Source organism: Stegodyphus dumicola, chromosome 4 (genome assembly GCF_044657685.1).
Source record: "Stegodyphus dumicola isolate Sdum_Otavi_A_Nest chromosome 4, ASM4465768v1".
NCBI classification, from domain to species: domain Eukaryota; kingdom Metazoa; phylum Arthropoda; class Arachnida; order Araneae; family Eresidae; genus Stegodyphus; species Stegodyphus dumicola.
In genome coordinates this window covers 8,848,347-8,860,522 of record NC_140771.1, presented here as the reverse complement: position 1 = coordinate 8,860,522, position 12,176 = coordinate 8,848,347, and positions in this window count along the sequence as shown.

Here is a 12,176-nt window from a genome sequence, read left to right as displayed (position 1 = left end):
TTTCAAAATCAAGTTATTATCAAAACCTCTATAAACAACCATTAGATTTATCTGAACTTTAATTTAGCGTTTAAAAATTGGCAACAGTTCATTTTATTTACTCCTTTTCGATAACGCAATATCTGGAAAGAAATTATTTAAAGTGCTAAAAAGCTAATCTAGTTCATCGTCAATACTGTCACTTTTGCTGTAGATAAGCTTATGTGTAAAATTACTTTTATTGTTCGTACTCGACGTTTTTTCAAAGCAAGATGTAATTATCGTGTAAACAAATATGGTTGCTCCGTTAGGCTGTCGCACTTAAATTGCTAATAATCCTAGAACCATTGTGCTTTTGCTGTCATCGTACTACAGTAACATTTAGAATCACCTTACGCGCACTGCATTTTGCACACTAAGATTTTATATTTTCATGTATTCTCTGTAAGCCGTAGTATCATTTGCGGCCAGAGACCTGCTTTCGGATTTTTCAATTTAAATGACGATCTTCGACGACTTACGAAAATTCCATTGGTAATTCCACAGAAAGAAGATTTTAGGATGAAGCCTTTGTTGGGTTACCAATTCTTCGTCTCCACGGCTTCAATCAGCCTGGGTTTATTTATTTAATTATTTTTTCTAATTGAACATGGCATCACAGTTTGATGCAACGGCATTCCTCTTCCCGAGGAAAACAGACCGCATGACAATGACTCACAGGTGGTAATGAAAATCCTGTAAGTAACGAAATATTTGCTATTGAAAATATGGCAGTGGTAGAAAACTCACAAAAGCATAATACTTATAAATGACAGTAAGTAATTACTTTTAATTTTCTCTAGGAAAGGAGTATTGCTGTCCTACTATAACGGCTTGCATAGCATTCAGGGCAATTAACAAAGTTTGACAAAATCGAAATGACTAAATAATGAAAGCACAATTTGAGGAAACAATTATTCAAGGCTCTTTCAATCAACTTTAAACCTGCTGCCTCCTTTTCGGTTGCAATCGGCCTCACCAAATGTATATATATCCACTCCGTCACTCGACTCGGTGAGTTCAATTTTTTATTCTTACATGGCGATAAATTGTGCATTTATTGCTTTAAAAATAATTGAATTATGTTGTTTTTATCTTCTGGTTAAGGCTTTATGCCTTTAGTTAATCTGCATGCAATAGTTCTAGAATTATTAGCAGTTTAACTACGACTAAGCCTAACGCAGCAGCCATATTTGTTTAAATTTGAAACGTAGCAGAATAGTGAATTCAGTCAATTTCTGCACCTTCAGTGTGTTTTTACCGAGTGGGACCAAAACTAAACCTTTCAGTTTGGTGTACCGAAAAATCTGCCTTCTTGCCTGCTGGCCGAATTGCTAGTTTTTGACAAGGAGGTTAAAATAGAAGGAGGGAAGGTTCAATTCAAACGGGGAAGTTTGGCGGCCATGTTCCTGTTAATGCTGTGACTTGTGCAAGGAAGTCTGTAATTGCAATATTTTTTTTTTCTTTTCTTTTTGAAGCATGTCAACTTGTGTTGTATATGGATGCACACACAGATTTCCAAAAAGGTTCCTGGGATTACTTTTCACGCGTAAGTATTGATTTTCTTTTTTTTTTTTTATGTAATTTGATAACTATGGTAAAAAATATCACAATGTATGTTGTTTTCTTTCTAGATGTAAAAAAAAGGGACTTAAGAAAAAGAGATTTAGCTCAACAGTTTAAAGATAAACTTATTTGGACACCATCCTGTGTTACCCTTCAGACTGCATCTGGTGATAAGATCGACATAGCTGGGAAGTTAATCGTGAACATCACGTTTGGAAGTGCCGCCTACCATCACACGGCTTATTACAGATTATTACAGATTGGCGGATATTACAGATCCATGCATTCTCGGATTGGACTTTTTAAGGAAATACAATTTTTCCTTAGACTTTAAAAACAACAAATTGCTTTTAGCATCTGAGGACATGACTATACATTCTCAGAAAGGATCTTCACCTGAATACGCCGACACCTTGTCTGAAAGACCCTGCTCAGAAAGCTGCCGAGATCATACTAGGGTCGGAGAGAAACACCAGATTACCAGCTATTCTTCATCCGAGATGCTCTTCGGTCGTGACCTTCAGTAGCCTCGTGATCTCTTGTTTGGTCGCCCTCCGGATGCTCCTTCATCGCCTGAGGAATATATTCAAGATCTCCAGGCCCGGTTTGAAGTGATGCACAACTTTGCACGAGAGCGAGTCAACTTGGCGACGGAGAAGATGAAGACCCGATACGACACAAGAGCTACTGAACATCAATTCCAGGAAGGAGACAAGGTGTGGTTGTGGAATCCGACTCGACGGAAGGAACTCTGTCCGAAATTACAGTCACCTTGGAATGGTCCGTACACAGTCCTAAACAGGCTGAATGACGTCGTGGTTCGGATCCATAAGTCTTCGAACTCTAAACCTAAAGTCGTTCATTACGACAGGTTAGTTCATTACTATGGCCATAGTACGTAATGTAAATAATTGTAAATAGTATAAGACCATGGTCCTTTTTGTTTCTAAATGTGTATTTAGTATTTGATTTGTATTTTGCATTTGATTTGTATTTTGTATTTGATTTGTATTTGATAGCATTTGATTTGTTTTATTTATTACATTTATTGTTCATGTTGTTTATTATTGTAATGTAATGCTTATTATTATATTCATGCCTTAGTTGTAAGTTTGTCTTCCTGTCCAGGGATTGTACTGCCCGGGACGTGCAGTCCTTGGGAAGGGGGCAGTGTTACGAATTTGGTATTTAAAAAGCTAATGTTAGTTCAGTTATAAATTAAATGGTTTTATTTCCCGCGCAGTGCAGCGCGTGACGAATATTAAAAGAAAGCTAAGCCGGAAAATTGAAAATACAAGAGCGCGTGCTTTAAACATTTAAGAAATATCTCTTTTTGATTTCGAGAAAGTACTAGAAAATTCTCACGCGCGATTTTAAAATCTTATAAAAGGAGGAAAGCCTCTCAGTTCGTGGCAGTTACTTAGTTTGTTGTTGTTTAGAAAACTGCTCTTGTTGACTGTAGCGAATTCGCGGATTAGCTTTCTTTAGCTGTTTTGAATTAAGCTCTCTTGAACGTTTGAGTAGTTTAAAGATAACTACTGTGAGATATTGTAATACTGCAAGAATATTTTAGGAAATTTAAGCATATTTGTTGTGATAATAATAAATTTTTGTTCATTTTTCATCGGACTTGTGCATTCATTTCGTAACGAACCCGTACGCACGCAACAATATTTTAAATGATTCTTTAATAAATTACAATATTGTGAATAAATCATAAATATCACTTCTTAAAGGAGAAACTGCAAAGTACACCCAACAGGTTGCTAATAAAACCCAAGCAAATTCTATTTTTAAACTTTAAAGGCTTTAATGTTATGCACATGCATTTAGATTTCGAACTATTTCTTAATGATTTTCTGTACGTAGTAAATTACAAATATCATTTTTATAACTTTGAAACAAAAAACTAAGAATAGCGAAGTATTTCAATATAAATTTTGCATAGTTTTAGTGAAAAATACATGCACGGAACAGCTTAAAAACACGTACGTTTCACTGCCGTAATGCAATGTTTTGAAGTTACAAACATGGACGCCGCTTGTTCGGTGGAGTTTCATTCCCCGATAATGGAGGAAACTGCGAACCCTCCCTCCTTATATTCTAACCTTCTTGGTTTTTGAGCAGAAACTCAAATTTTAATTATTAAAAAAAATTAATTGTGTTAACTGTATTTGGTATTTTATGATTTTCTATATTTTTCAATTTCTAATGAAGATATTTTGAGGGTTTATGCAGTTTTACCTTGCTACAAAGTGAGAAATGTATTAATTGAATGTGAAATCTATCTCAAATGAAACAAGCTTAAATGAAATGCAGCAAAAAATGCGTATAATTAATGTTCTGTACAAGGAAGTCATGTGGTATCCTCATCAGATTTTTTTTATCATAACTCACTTTGAAATAATGACAATAGTTCTTTTTACTAAAAATCCTCTATCAGAAATAATAACATCAAAGTGATAACAATTTTTATAACTGTAGATACATAGTATTAGTATTCTGCGTTATATAATATTTAAATAAATTTTACTGTACAAAAATATGAATATCTAAAAATTCTTCATATTGTTTAACATACTCCATTAGAAACATGGAGGCTATTCTACCCTCAATGTGTCTAAGAAATGTTACACAATTCAATTTTTTTTTTTTTAACGTTCAGCTCCTTCAGGTATCCGGCTACTATAAATTGAAACACATATTCCGTTATTTCCAATTCTTTAAATTCAGTTTTATGATTTAATATATCTATATTGTTCCAATTTTTGTATTTATTTAACTATGTATAGTAGAATTGATTAAAACTGTTTTATATCCCTGTGCAATGCAGCACGAGACTTATTTCAAGAGAAAGCTACGCCGGATAAATTAAAATGCAGAAGAACGCGTATTTTAATAAATAAATATCTCGTAATCGTACTCTTTTGCTATCCAGGAAAATCGAGAAAATACGAAAATATTCTCGTGCATGATTAGAAAGCTTGTGAAAGCTGGAGGAAAACATCTCAAATCAGTTGTTTATCAGATGTTTACTTAGTGCTGTTATTTGATTGCGGCGAGATCGGATTAGCTTTCTCTGTTTTGAATCGTTTGTTTGAATTCTATTCAATGTTTTAGTAGTTCAAAATATAATTACTGTGAAATAATGCGATATAGTTCAAATATCTCTGAGAAAAATTTAAGCACTTTGTATTTATTCTTGGGATAATAATAAATTTTATTTCTTCTTATCGACTTATGCATTCAATCCATTACGAACCCATACGCACGCAACATTTTTTGGTGTCAGGAATGGGATATGGAATGCCAATAACGAGAGCGATGGAGGAGCAGCTGTGACAGCTGATGGCAGCCTTTTCTACATTTAAAGAAGAGATGAAAAATTCCGTTAAAGAGGAGATGCTTAAGCAGTCAAAGAAAAGATGGATGCTGGCCAAGCAGAGATGAAAGCTGGTGAAAAATCCGTTAAAGAAGAGATGAAGTGGGTCAAATATCTGTTAAAGTAGTGATGAAATCTATTCAGGAATTTGCTAAAAAGGAACTGAAAGCTATCCTGGAATCTGTTAAAGAAATATTGAAGCCGGTCAAGAGGAAATGAAAAGGGAAATTACCTGCGTAATCGAAAACAAGTTCGAGTCTATGGGAGAAAGAATATAATGACACCAAAAAGTGTTGCGTGCGTAAGGTTTCGTAAAGGATCGAATGCACGATGGTGGCCCACCTATTAGGTGGCTCTATAATAAAGAGACTACCACATCCAGCCTTGTATAGATTAATGGACTGGGTTACATTTGTAATAGTTCATAATCTGCCATTGGGGGAAAAAAAAAAAAAGTTTCACCAAAAATGAAGATAAAATGTCGAAATTTACATGTATTATATGTAAAAGCTAAGAACAAAGCACGATCATTCACATGAATGTACCTAAATTTTATGCATAACTTATATATATATTCTAATGTAAAAATATATGTGAATACTTTTTTCCAGCTGCCTTTTTAAGATACTTTTGTGTTCAAGTTGCAAATTTTTTTAATATGAAGGCCCATTCGTAAATTGCAAGAATTTTTTTGCATGCAATTTATGAATGCATGCTGCCTGAGTGGCAGATAGCCCTATCTACCTACAGTAAATTTCCCATGGGACAAATAAACTAAACCAAGTTATCTACAGAACATTCTATCAACCAAAAATATTGAGTATTAACCCTTTTGCAGTTTAAGTTCATGCTGGTCAGAATTGCTTTTCGTTCAACAAGCAGTAATACATACGTAAGATTATGAAGCTTATCATCTAAATATAATATATCAGTATAGTTCTTTGTTATGGTGGCTAACAGCAGATACGACTGTAGCGGTAAAAATGCTTTGGTAGCTAAGAGCAGACGAACGACCGAAAAGGATTAATGGACATGATATAGTCAACAAAACAGTAACAAATTGAAACAATTATCTGCGGAAAGTATGTACTCATAGCTCTCTAAACAGAGCTTCTGGTAAAATTGGATAGCCTACGAAAATAGTAGAAATCAATGAAAAAAATTCTTACGAAGAGCGAAAACGAAGCAGGTTCAAAACTGCTTGTTCATTAAACAAAGAGCATCAGTTCCTTCAGAATTCAGAAAGAATGACTAAAGTAACCTTGAGGGAATCTCTACTAGCTTTGATGGTCGACAAGGAAATACGCAAGTACCTTTATCCAGAATTTAATCCAATCCTTGGAAGAGAACATCAAAATGGTTTCATCTCATTCATATTGTAGATTTGTTCTGAATTTAGTTCTTCCAGCACCTGTTTTGAAAAACTTTCGATGGACGCTTCAGCTGCTAGTTTCTTTCCACAGGATTTAGGATTTTAAAACATCATATGATGTTGCTTAAATCTGGTAAGCTGTCCTGAGGAAGAAAAGCCATGACCTTTCATGTTTTAATTTTTTATGAATTTCCTCAGCTTTTACTTGCAAAAGTGGCCTTCCTATATTAAGGCTTCTATAAAGGGATATAATAGTCTTATAACAAGGGAATACTGTCATTCTTATTACTTAAACCACTGATCAGGGTTGCCACTCAAACAGGAGAATGAAATTCCCTGACTTTTCCAGGTTTTCCAGGTGTGTTTCAAGAAAATTCCAGTCTATCCGCGTAATGTACGTTGGCTGTGCTAAGAGGTAAATTAATTATGGTATTACTTGTATTGTGTAGCAAATTCACTTAATTATTCAATAAATCCCAGAGGACATTTATTCTTAATTATTCTTGGTATACTTTGTTTGATAATTTTGTTTAGTTTTCCATTTAAGAAACTTAATAAAATTTAAGATATATATATTGGGTAACAAATGTATGTTTTATTTAATTATTACTCATGATCATCACCAGTTCAACACGAGGCTAATCCGGTCCTTATAAATCACAACGCAATGCTAAATAGTTAGGTTAGATTTTAGGTAAATTTAATTTGCGTGAGGTATGTTCTTAAAACCTTAACACTTGAAAACACAAATATAATTATAATAGATGTTGTTTTCTCCACTGAAGATTGAGATTAGAATCTTCCCAATCTGGAATAAAATAAGGCTTTTTTTGCAGACATTCTGCAGCTAAACGAAAGAAAGAAATCTATTTTAATATATTGAGGTATTTTATATTTATTTTGCAGCATACATAAGGAAAAAATATGTGCATTAAATTTCGTGATGGTATGTCATCATACTGCTATAATTAATTTCAGGATTATGCCAGAGAAAATTTCCTGAAATTTGGAAATATTATTTACTAATAATAAATAAATTTAGAGGGAAGAAGCAACATTAAATTATATGAATAACATAAAAATAATTACTTAAAAATTGAATTAGAATAATCATCTATATTTTAGCGAATGTAGTTATATTACATGGCTAGCCTAGATGACTGATTACTATTTTTTTTATTTTACTGCAAAATGGCAAGGTATTTATTAAAAAGAAAAAAAAAAGGGTTAAAAAAGATTTTGCGGTAAAATTCTAGTATACGGTAAGGCTTTGGCACGATTTTGAAAATTGTCGCCAAGACCAAAATGACCCGTTTACTGCGCATCAAGATGTCGCCAAATCCCATTATTATTCTAACCAAAGAACGTCTATGTAAAGAAGAAAAGGTTCCATACAAGTAAAATGCTATTACGCCGCTAGAATGCGGAGGGAAAATTTGCCAAGGGATTTGCCGACGGAACCTGGCGGTCAGAATTTCCCTCTCCGCGATGTGTACAGGAAATTGAGAAACACGTGTTAAGAAGAAACGCTCTTTGACAAAAAGAAAACTACGAAAATCCGTTTTTAAATTATTGCGAAAAATCCAAGAAGAAACGTTTTATCAAAGGGCGTTTCTTCTTGGATTTTTCGCAATAATTTTAAAAACGGATTTTCGTAGTTTTTTTTTTTTTTTTCTCTCTGAAAATAACTAATCCATGAATTAATTTACTTGCGCCAAAAAATATTTTCTTTTCCTTTAGAGTTTAACCACTTGCGCTAAGACTAAACTTCACGGTTGCGGTGCCGTGCGCTACAATATAACAAGCGGTAAAGTGTCTCATTTACGCCGCTCCGCATCTGCGAGTGCAATCCAGAGCTGTAACTCGAGAAATAAATAATCTCGTTGTTAGGCGACATGTGCACCACGTTATTTTCATTTTTGCGATAAATGCTTATCGACGTGGTGTTCACGTCGCTCGCGGTTTGAGACAAAAGCATCTTGACGTGCGTGGCACGTCTTTTTAGCGCAAGTGGTTAACGAAATTTTAAACGATATTCATTTTATGAACTCTTGATAAACTTCGAACTTCGACACCGGTTTCGAGCTTTGGTGACAGATATATCAGACATGCACAGCTGTTTCCCTCTATGATGGAACGGAGCCACAGCCACGTCTGTTGCAGAGAGGTTTTCCTTCTTTACAATACATATTCTTTAATTCTAACCTCCATAGTACCATATACTAGGATTAAACCCATTTTGTTTTATACGAGAACAGGTACTTTCTTTAGTTCATGCACTGCACATGCGATTCTCGAGAATACTGGAAACCAAAAGTTGCTTTGCCTTTCTAAAAGCCAATCAAATTGGAGCTGCGAAAATTGGCTCTATGCCAGCTACCCGAATGACACTCACGTGATACATAATTCGCCAAAAAAGTTACCTCTTCCGACGTCGGCGCAAAAATCGCTTTTTTTGGCGGGATCGTTGTATGAACTTCCCTGACTTTTCCAGATTTTGACAAAAATACTTAAATTCCCTGACTTTTCCCTGAATATTTTGGTCAATTTTCGAATTCCCTGACTTTTCCCGGTTTTCCAGGTAGCGTGGCAACCCTGACTGATATAAAATCGTATCTAGGCAAGGCCGATGCAACCTAGGGGTGATAAAATATTAAGAATTTAGAGAAGTAACATGGAGCCAAATTTAGGGATCACGAAATTTTTAGAATTTAGAGGAAGTACCATACAGCAGAATTTTGGATCCACAGAGATTGCACATTGCACAGGGCAGCAAAATGCTTAGTCAGCACCGTCTCTAGGTTTGTACATTTCAGTACTTTCTTGAGGAGTTCCCCCAACCTAGGACATGTATTACTGTCACTACCAGCATAGATAAAGTTATCTGTAAATTTATTTCAATTTATCTCTTTATCTGTAAAAGATAAAGTGCAGTGGAGGCGTATGTTTACTTCATGCTAATGCAGGGAGCTGGGATGATACAACTCAAACCTAAAACGAAAATGAGAATAAGGGGAAAGTAATGAAAATAAGGGGGAAAGTAGTACAGAGAAGAGATAAATGAGAGAGAAGTTTTTTGAGAAATGAAAGAAATCTTCGTAAAAATACTTCATGTAAACAAAACTACACATATGATCTTGAATTGAGGCAAAATTAAAAAAATAAATACAATGTTTGCAAATACATCATCAGTAGAGTTTAAAATGAATTCTTGGCGCTACTTACTTTAAAACAGGCACTTCGAGGTTGAAGTGTTGCTTCCTTTATCGCTACAAGAGGTGATGCTACTTCCTGCTGATCACAGCATATTTGATTAGCTGTAACTGCATTACCTTTTTGAAATTAAATCACTTATTTACACCGGGTATTTAAAAATACGTAATATTAAAAGACTACAAAAAGCAGATTTTTTTAAATTGAATGTGTATTTGGAAATGGCACATTAAGGTGGCTCATAATGCTGTTGAGCTATAGATAAAAGTTTTCTGCTGGCATAAATTGTCCTTCCTGTGCAATTTTTGAACGGTATGCTTCTCTACACAAAAATGGATTTTTCCATAATGCCTCTTATCGGTACTGTTTGCCTATGGAGAGACATGTCCTCCTGGAGGGCTTTCAAGGGAAACTGGCTCAAATCCATACTATACGCAATGGAAACCGTGAAAACTCTCATTCAGCTGGCCCATTTATAAGGTTGTTGAACCTAAGCTGAATTACCAGTATTGAATGATTCTATCACTCAGATGGAAACGAAAAGGCGTAAATACTTAGGAAATCATTCTCCAAGCAGCTCTAGCTCTATTTTAATTTTATGTCTTGTAGAGACATTAGGTTAATTGGAAAAGCTGGAGAGATGAAAAATTAGAACCGCCTTCACCGGGAATCGAACCATGGACCTCTCGAATACCGACCCAGCATGCAGAACCACTACACCACACTAGCAAAGTGGGAGAAATACCTTATATACTGGTGGCTGTTCGGTAATGTTCTTCATATGCCGTTGTGCGTTGTCCGCTCTGGCGGCAATTCCAAGTTAAATATTTGTACACAGATCAAGAACCAAAAATACATACTTTATATACTGGCGTGGCCTGTCATGACCATAAGACCAACTTCTTTGGTTAGGCGGGTCACGCTGCGCCCACTACTGATACCTTATATACTCCCCTCTTTTTTAAAGGGCGACTGGGGTTTTAGGGGACCCATTTGCCACATCCTGGGTGCGGAGAATCCTTATCCAACACACTTTTCGTCCAGGTACCACTGTAGAGACATTAGGTATATTTTTGGCAGCAGGCAAGATGGAAACTTAGCAACGCCTTCACTGGGAGTTGAACAACGGACCTCTGGAATACTGGCCCAGCATGCAGAACCACTACACCACGCTAGGAAAGTGGGGGAAATACCTTATAGCTTCTTTCAATTTCACCCTGAGGCAAGTGCCTAATCTTTGTCATGACTTTCGATATCTACATATATGTATCAGATAAGTCAAATTCTGGTTCTTTGGCTCATTAAGCACTTCAGCAGTGATGAAACCTTCTGGGCTAGGACATTTTGGGCAGCAGATTATAAAAGCAGTTTTCTAAAAGCCTGGAACTTCAATGCACATTTTTAGCAATTAGTAAATTAATTTTTTAAATTGCATTTTAAAAATATTACTCAATAATTAAAAATGTGCGGTATGAGCCTTAAGAAAATGTTAAATAAAAGGTGAAATCATTGTTTCTATACACACTAGCTATCAAAACAGCATAAAAGACATATACATCGGTAACACATTAAATCAGATATGTAGTTTGAATCAACTGGAACAAGTAAAATACAGCTGACAACCCAGATTTTATCTAATGAATTTATCTATATGCTAAAATCTAAATATACATACCATGTCCATGTAAGTTCCTACCCTGCCATTATTTTCGCAGCTGTTGGTCCTAGACATAAACTTCTAATTACAGAAACATTTCAAATGATGCAAACACCCATGTTTTGGCATGTTTTAAATTTTAAAAATGTCATTTTTGCAAAAATTATGAAACTTACATTTTTATACATTTTTCTGGTCCTCAAAATTTTATACTCATTATAAAAAGTAAAATACATAATGTTTGACTGCTATGTGAAAACAGTTATACAAATTTTTATTTTGAAGTTAAAAATCATATTCAAGGGCCATACACAAATTAAAAGAGTGAAAATTTTGCATCTGTAGGTAAAAAAAAAGGTTTCTGAAGTTAACAGATTAAATGGCAAGTATTTTTATGCAAACTGCCATGAAAAGTACTGATCAGCATACTTTTTTTCACAAAAGAGATTTTATAGAATTTGTGTTCTAGAAAACGCTGGCAGGCTTCGGTATTGAAACACAGTCAATTTATACCATTAAAAATCGTAATAACAACCTTGTATTTAGCGTACATATATTAAAACACTCAATCGATTTCGAGGGCAGCTAAAGGTCCCTCCTCATCAGGAGAACGAAATTACTATAAAGGGGGAAAAAGAAGAAAAATAAAGTATTGGCAAAGGAGTCTCGGAAACATGTGGTCGTAACCAGATTTTTAATCAGAGTTACACTGGCCGCCTACTTTTATCATTATTTGCATGAATTAAAAATAAAAAAGATTTTTTGTTTAGTGAATTTTTTGTATGATTCTAAAGAAATAAAACTTCAGGAGAATATAAATAATGCATTTTTAGCAGATGAAAACTAATAAATTACTTGTGTGAAAATACTTCTGGCATGCCGACTAAAAAATTATAAATTTTAAAAAAAATGTTTTAAATATAGTAAATCCCAAAAGAATACCATTGAATGAAATTTAAATCAGCTTC